Source organism: Suricata suricatta, chromosome 14 (assembly GCF_006229205.1).
Source record: "Suricata suricatta isolate VVHF042 chromosome 14, meerkat_22Aug2017_6uvM2_HiC, whole genome shotgun sequence".
Classification (NCBI taxonomy): Eukaryota; Metazoa; Chordata; class Mammalia; order Carnivora; family Herpestidae; genus Suricata; species Suricata suricatta.
This window is the reverse complement of record NC_043713.1, coordinates 25,440,576-25,448,981: the sequence shown is the minus strand read 5'-3', so window position 1 is coordinate 25,448,981 and position 8,406 is coordinate 25,440,576.

Here is an 8,406-nt window from a genome sequence, read left to right as displayed (position 1 = left end):
GCTGATTGGCGCCCCCGGCCGCCCGTTAGGGCGCGAGGCACGCCGGCCGAGCGCAGCGCTCCGCGCGCACGGAAGACGGAGCGAGCGGAGGAGGGAAGGAAGGAGGCCGAGCGCCCGGGAAGGGTCGGGGCACGAGCGGGGTTCGGAGAGTCGCGGGCCACTACCTCCCCACCTTCTTTCCCTTTGGCCGCCCCGCCCTCCCGGCCGGACCGGCGGCGCGTGCAGCCAATCAGCGTGCGCGGTGCTCGGGGTGTGAGCCGCGCGTCGAGGGCCTCGAATCGGAAGGGAGACGTCGCTCGCTGATTGGTCCCGCCTCCCCCGTAGAGCGTGAGGCGAGGCGCGGCCGGGCGGGAGGGCTGCCGGGCGGCCGAGGATGAGGCGGGGTGGGACGCCCGCGGTTTCGGTTGACTACGTCTCGGGCGCGCTCCCACGAGGCTCTGGGAAGAGAAGAGGAGGGGAGGGATGCGGAGGAGGGGAAGGGAAGGCACGTAACCCGCCCCGCTGCCGACCACCCGTCCGTCATCGCCTCGGCCCGGGGCCCCTCCCCGGTCTCCTGCCAGCGCCATTGGGTGGGGCCTGTGGGGGCCGCCGCCTAGTCCACCTTCCGTACTCTAGTCGGGAGCGGACACGTGCTCATCTCTTGGGGGTGGGCGGGTCCGCCTTGGGTACGGAACAAGGTAGGGTAGAAGAGGGGTCCGCAGAAACCCGAGGACCCGAGCCACCCTGGGCCCGCCCGAAGGCGAGTGAGTGGGCGGGGCCCTCGTGGTGGTAAACGGGGCGGGGTCCGAGATGTAAATAAGCCCACGGCGGGGATTTTTACCGGCTTTAGGGGCAGGGTAAGGGATACCAGGTCGTTAGGTAGAGCAGGTTCTTGGTTCTGCCTTCGTTAAAAATGGTGCTAGTAATGCATGCTCTGAAAGGTCCTTGCGACATCTAAAAGACAAGCATGTAGCATGATGCCCCGTAATTGCTGGGTGATCTTACCTTCTTCAATTCTCCACTGATGAGGCGATGTTCTTAGGTCCCAGCTTCGCACATCTGCGATACAAGGCCCTAAGCATCTGGTTGTCCACGACTGGTGGGTGGGTGTCCGCACTCTGGTAATCTTGTCGCTTGTACCCTATGGACGCCCAAGCCTATGCTGAACCATTGAACCCAAGTAATTACATCAAGTATTTAATAAGCACGTATTGTGTTTGGCAGAGGGCACCATAGAACTAAAGATGAAAAGAAACTTAGGTCTTACACGGTAGTTGGTGCCAGAGACAAGACTAGAACTCCGTTTTCTTGGCTCCATGGCCCGCACTCAACCCCCTCAATCCTTCGTGGCTTCAATGATGGGCTCAAGACAAATGAGAAAAGCGGCACTAGCGGTACACATCTGTCTTCTAATACGCCAGATGACCATTTCAAACAGCAAGAGTTGAAACAGACTCTTTTCAGAAATGAAAGCTTCCCCGAAGAGAGTGCCTGTAAATGGACCTGGAGAGATTCTTGGCCATTCTCTGTGTCTTACAGGTTTTCCAGACTTTTCAAGGTTTGACAAGTGAAATTCACCTGCAGTGATAGCTATTTAAATATAGTTAAGTGGTGATCAAATAAAATAATAAATATGAACATGAATAGCATAGGGCTTTGAAATTAAAAGAAAATCAAGCATTGTTGTCATTTCTTCCTTTCTGTTGCCTTCATGCGTTTGTGCTAAGATGAACCTACTGGGCAGAAATGCTTCACAAGCTTACCTCTAGGGTGGTTTCTACCATTGTCAGTTCAGAGGCAACTATATTCACCCCTTTTCAAAATTAGCTTGTGAGGGAGACCCGGGGAGCCAATTGGTGGAGCTGTTACACCTCCTAAGAGTTGTGTTTCCACTTCCCAGAGACACCAGGGAGGAGAGACTAGGGCAAAGGCTGTTCAATTTAGAAGTAGGAAGGCTGGTTTTGATTTTTGGTCATTCCTACTAACACAAGCCAACAGCTTTAATATGAAATAGCTTAGAAAAAGCTGCCTTGGGTCATGCAAATATTTTCTCCTTTGTGACTTAGTTGTGCATTTGGGTGTCCACGTGAGTGAGTAGGAGCAGAAACAAAAGGGTGGCTGGGATTCCAGAAGAATCTGCTCCCAATACGGGAGTTAGGTGCTTTGGGTACATTAATTGAATGGATAATAGGCTTGTGGTCTACATTAGACCATCTCTCCAAAGTGTCAGAGTTTGGATTCCTAACTCTTCCCTTTAGAAAGCTTTCCAGGATCTCTAGGATTGAGGAAAGGGGAGGAGCGGCAACCTGACTACAGTGATATCCCCAAAAGGCTTAGAAATGGGAGCATGCCTAATGCCCCCTCTGCTAGAAATGCATCCAAACCAAAGTGGGCCAGGATAGAAACTAAAGGTAGATGGAGCAGAGATTGTCGGAGCAACAATCAACTTGGAAATTCACTGGCCTACCTCAAGACAGACCTATCAGTAGGTCACTATTGCATAAATTATATTGAGTGAGTCTTATTTTTATGTGGATAGACAACAAGTTTAACCCTTCATTATGCATGACATTGCAAAATCAATGAAAACAAAATCAGTTCAGGGGTCCCTAGGTGGCTCAGTTGGTTAAGCGTCTGACTCTTGGTTTCAGCTCCCATCATGATCTCACAGTCCATGGGTTCAAGTCCCACACAGGCTCTGACAGCACAGAGCCTGTGGGGGACTCTCTGTGCTGTCAGAGCCTGTGTGGGACTCTCTCTCCCTCTCTTTCTGCCCCTCCTCTGCTCTCTCTTTTGCTCTCAGAGTAAATAAACTTAAAAAAAATCAATCCAGAATCAATTTAAAAGTAGTTAAATGTATTGGAAAGACACAGAAGAAAAATAGTAATGGTGACTGCCTCTGGAAAGAGATCCATGGAGTCGTGAGTTGGATACATTTCATCATTAATTCTTCAGTTTGAATTTTTAAAAAATCTATCCTTTTACTGACATTTCAAAAGATATAACTCATATTCCATCTCCTCTCTGATAAATCTATAAAACCCTTCCTGGTTTCTCCAGCCCAAAGGATGTCACTCACCTATGAATTTTCTCTCATAGTCAAAATGATTTACATACCATGACTTCGCTTTGATTAATGCCTTGACCAGTTAGTTTAGTCTTGAGCAGTTTTTAAACTTCTCATGTGTATGTTTTGTCTCCCCATTTAGATTGTAAATTCCTGAAGGACAAAGACAGCATCTTGTTCTCAGTTGTCTCCCACACTCTAAGATAAAAAAAAAAGTGTTTGAAAAAAGGTGAAATAGAGCATTTGTATAGCAGAAATATGCTCTATGTGGGTCAAGGGTCTGCAGACATTCTGCACAGCTTTGACCCATCCATTGAGTTGTCCTTGATACAACTACTGAGTATCCTATCTGCATCCAATCCATATATTTGCTCATCCTGGTGGAATGAAATTGCAGAAGCATGCTACCCCCTAAAGAAAGATCCAGTTATTTGCAACTAAAGGACACCGATTAAATGAGATAGCCTAAGTAGAAATTGTAAAGAACAAAGCGATAGGGTTACTTTTGGTGCAAATGACAATGAGGAAATCCAACACGAGCTGGGTTTTTATCTCAGTATAAGGAAATCTCATGTTTAAAGCAAACACATTAAAGATGGGCACACCTCCTCTGTGTACATACATGTTAGTTTTTATTAAAAATGATAAAAATTCAACATCTGATGGCAATGCTAGAGACAAGAATAAAGTATGTGTAAGAGCAAAAAATTAAATTTGGCATTTATCTGGTATCTGTTATGTGCCTATCATAAAAGCATGGTGGAAAATTCTCATTTTATGGCCAAACTTTCTCAAGAAAGGAAGACATTCACTTAGGTTGTTTTAGATTTCAAGGGAAAAAGGAATTGAGAAGTTGGCACTGGTTGAGAAAAACATATTTAGTGAAAACTAAAAACATATGTCATCATTCTCTAGACATCTGATAATTAATATTATATTTCTTATCTATACATTTAATAGCATAAATAATCATTGGATCAATTGATTATTGGATAACTAATCTAATCATGGCTCAAATATTACTTGGTAAATTATAATACAGTTTTAATGCAATGAGCACACCTATAAAGGCATTGAAGTATTTTTTAAGATCTACATATTTAGGAAAAAAACTAGACAAAGGCCCATGTCTAAATGCTGAAAGAACAATGTACAAATTATTTAAAGTTCTTTTGTAAAGAGGGATAAATTGGTAGTCATATGTCAACAATAGGCCTTATGCCTTGATTATAATAGTCTATGTGTAACAATATTGACTGAGCCAGGCTGCTGCTAGGCAGGATTAGTGTATGAAGGTATAATGCTCTTGGAAAGATTCAAGCATGTTAGCATAATTGCTCTGATGAAGAATGAAGAGCTTATTTAACATAACTAACTAGAGTAGACAATAGATTCATAATCAGTGTCCTAATGATTGAATTAATGAGCCGCAGTTGTTTGTCCTTACTGTAAACAGTCCTCAGCTATGAAAAAGACATTTTGCTGAAGAAGTCTGACAATTGTGTTAGCTGATGAGTGGCCAGGACATCATTAATGGTGGGAAAGAGCCAACTACTATTGGGCCCCAAAGATGTCAATGGTGGATTTCAAGGAGTAAATTATATAGCTACATAGATGTTTCCTATCAGCTCCTCCTTGCCTTAAAGTATGTATACAGTCATGGAGCCTGATAACGGCTCTTATTTTCAGATAAAGAAACCAAGGCCCAAGCTTCTTCAAAGTCCAATGGCCACATAGTGCCAGGAATTATACATAGTATCTACCTTTCCTGCTCTGACACTGCCCACTAATTCTTATCTCTGTTCCTGGTCTGCACCCTACCCCAAGCCTTTGCTACTCTCTTCAGTTTTCCTGTTCCCATTACCTTCTATGCACATGTCCTGAGCAACTATTTCACAGTGAAAACAAGGGCACATTTCCTGTCCCCACCTAAACCCCTAGCTCTAGACTATATGTCTGTCTCCAGATTTATCCTTCCAGCCACGTCCTGTGAAAACCTGCTCCTCCTTCTGGAAAAGGCTTTTCCTTCTGTTCCCTTGGCCACCTAACCTAGGTTAGCACACGCCACCCACCCCAAACACGCATACCAGCCACACTCTCTTGTCACCTTTTAAAATTTCTCTTCAAAACTCTTCTATCTGGAATTATGTCCATTTATTTCTGTACTGATTTATCATCTGTCACTTCTTCCCACTAGACGTAAGCTCTATAAAAGCAGAATACATGTCTGTTTTGTTCACCACAGTATCCCTACTCAGTCATGTCTAGTTCACCATATTGTCCCTAATTTAAGCATACATGGAGGCACGCAATAAATATTTTTGAATAGATGGATAAGTTTCACCCAAGTTCACTCAAACTCAACATCAACTGAAAATTGATCATCACCTTCTGTTTTCCTCTCTAAATGTGTTTTAGCCCCGTTCCCTGGAACATAGAGCCTGATGCAAGGATGGTGATGCTTTATTTAGGAGGTATTATCACAGAGCAGTGACCAGGGGAGAGAAAGCAAGGAAGAATGGGGAGCAATGCATAATGATGCATCACTATGCTAAACATTGCTTCGGGCTAAGCCTTGAAAAGATACAGCCAGTCTCCTGACAGGTGCAACCACTTGGCCGTACAGGACCTCTCCAGCTAGACAATGAGGAAAAGTCATCCCTTAGAGCAATGAGGAAGGGAAGAGATTTATCTTCATGTCACCTGTCTTGTATTGGTCAAAGCTTATCCGAAAGAAGTTCACTTCCCCATACTTCCCACTGCATTATCCGTATTCTTCAATAGCCACTCAGAAAGCCAGGTACCTTGCCCTGGAGTCCAGGAGTGGCACGAGAAGACTATGGATATGTGGCCGGTTGGCCTTAGTCAAACCAGAAGGGACTTAACTAAGTCATTCATGGTGGCAGCTGAGAGAGAAAACAAGAGGCCCAGAAAATCTAAGACACATAAACAGAACCTAATATACAGTAAAGGTAGTAGCACAGTAAAAGTAGGACCAGGTCTGTTTCATTCACTGCTAATTAAATTTTGGTTGAATGAATGGATGCATATATAAATGGCATCACCATCTACTGACTTATTTAAGCTGAAACTTTGGAGTCATCATGATCGTCTTTTTTGCTTAATTCTTATATATCAAAATGAGGGCAGAATTCCTCCTGGCTCTACTTCTTCAATATATCTCAGACCGATGCCTCCTCTCCATGCTCACTGCCTTGATTCAGACTTCATCATCTTTCATGGGAATTATTGCTAGAGCTCCTTAACTGTAGTCTTCCTGTTTCTAGTCTTGCTCCCTTCCAATTCATGCTCCTCCCTGCTGCCAAAATTTACTGCCAAAATATGCCTTATAGCATATTTTACGAATGCAAAGCTGATAATGTCACTATCTTGATTATATTGATAGTTTTTTTTTTCCTTTTCTTTTCAGGATAGAATCAAGATTCTCTAGCATAGACTATAAGATTCTTCATGATCGGGGCGCCTGGGTGGCTCAGTCAGTTAATCGTCCGGCTTTAGCTCAGGTCATGATCTCACGGTTTGTGGGTTTGAGCCCCGCATCAGGCTCTGTGCTGACAGCTAGCTCAGAGCCTGGAGCCTGCTTAGGATTCTGTATCTCCCTCTCTTTCTGACCCTCCCCTCCTCGTGCAGTCTCTCTCTCTCAAAAATAAATAAAAAACATTAAAAAAAAAAAAAGATTCTTCACGATCTATCCTACTCTCTTTATCTTTACATCTCACCACTCCCTACCTTGCTCCTTAGGCTTCAGTCAGACTGGATTCCCAGCAGGACACCAGGCTGTCTCATTCCTCAGTGCCTATGCTGTGCTCTTGGTTCTGCCTAGAATATGTTTGTGCCTGGTGAACCTCTACTCATACTTCAAAACTATTTCCATGAAGTCCCATTCACGCCGTTGGTGCTTCCATCCATCCTTCCACCCACCCATCCAGAATTCATGGTAACAGATATTTTAGTTGCAAGCCATAGAAGAAACTGCCACTACTGACTTAGGAGGAAGGGCGCTTGTGAAAGGATATGGGGGAGCCGACACAAGAGCTAAGAAGGCTGCAGAAGCAGGCCAGCTGATAAGCAAGAACAAGGAAGTCTGGGCAGCAGCTAGGGTCATAGCCAAGATTACAGCACAACATGTTGTGGGAGGCAACCGTCACTGCCCCCACCATTCAACACAGGATATTTCAGCTTACACTTCAGGTCAATGGCACTGCACTCTGGACCCGCTACCACTACTAGCGCTATTGCTCCTAGAACCAGATGTCACTGCAGTGCCTGTTATTGTCTTCAGAATGGATTCTGCCCCCACCCTGCTTTGCATTACCAGAGCTCCCTCTTCCAAGCCTGGGGCAGATCCATCATACTAGCATATGTTTCTTTCTCTAGTTGCAGACAGGGCTGGGCAAGCAAGGAGCTGACTTTTTTTTTTTTACTTCTATATTGTAATTGGGATCTGCTTCTTTCCAGTAATCATTAGATTACCCCAAACAAAGAAAAGTGGGTCAGATGCTAGGGAACCCCCAGATGGCTTACGTTCACCATGTTCTCAAATTTGCTCAACAAATAAATTGTGCATCTGCCCGTGCCAGGTGCTCTTTAAGGCACTAGGGATGCAAAAATGAGTAAGGTGACCACTTCACGCCCACAAGAACATCTATGGTCCAAAAGGCAAAAAGCACGCATTGGCGAAGATGTAGAGAAACTGATAGGCGAAATATGAAATGGTGCAGTCAGTGTGGAGAACAGGCTGGTAGTTCTTCAAAAGATTAAACAGAGTAAACGTATGACCCAGCAATTCCATTCCTATTACACAGCATATGAGAGAAATGGCAACATATCGCCATTTGTACAAAGTGTTGACAGTGACATTATTCATAAGGGTCAAAAAGTGGAAACAATTCAAATGCTGCTCAACTGATAAATGGACAAATTGTGGCACGTCCATACAATGGGGTGTTATTCAGCCATGAAAAGAATGAAGTTCCGGGGCACCTGGTTGGCTCAGTAGGTAGAGCATGGGACTCTTGCTCTTGGAATTGTGACTTTGAGCCTTTTGCTGGGTGTAGAGATTTCTTAAAAAATAAAATCTTTATTTAAAAAAGGGAATGCAGTTGTGAGACAGGCTACCACCTAGATGAATCTTGAAAAGACTAGGCAAAGTGAAAGGAGTCACAAAAGGCCACATACTGTATGATTCCATGTATGTCAAACATCCCCAGAAGGCAGATGTATAAAAAGTAGATCAGGGGCTCCTGGGTGGCTCAGTCGGTTAAGCATCCGGCTTCGGCTCAGGTCAAGATCTCATGGTTCGTGGGTTCGAGCCCAGCGTCAGGCTCTGTGCTGACCGC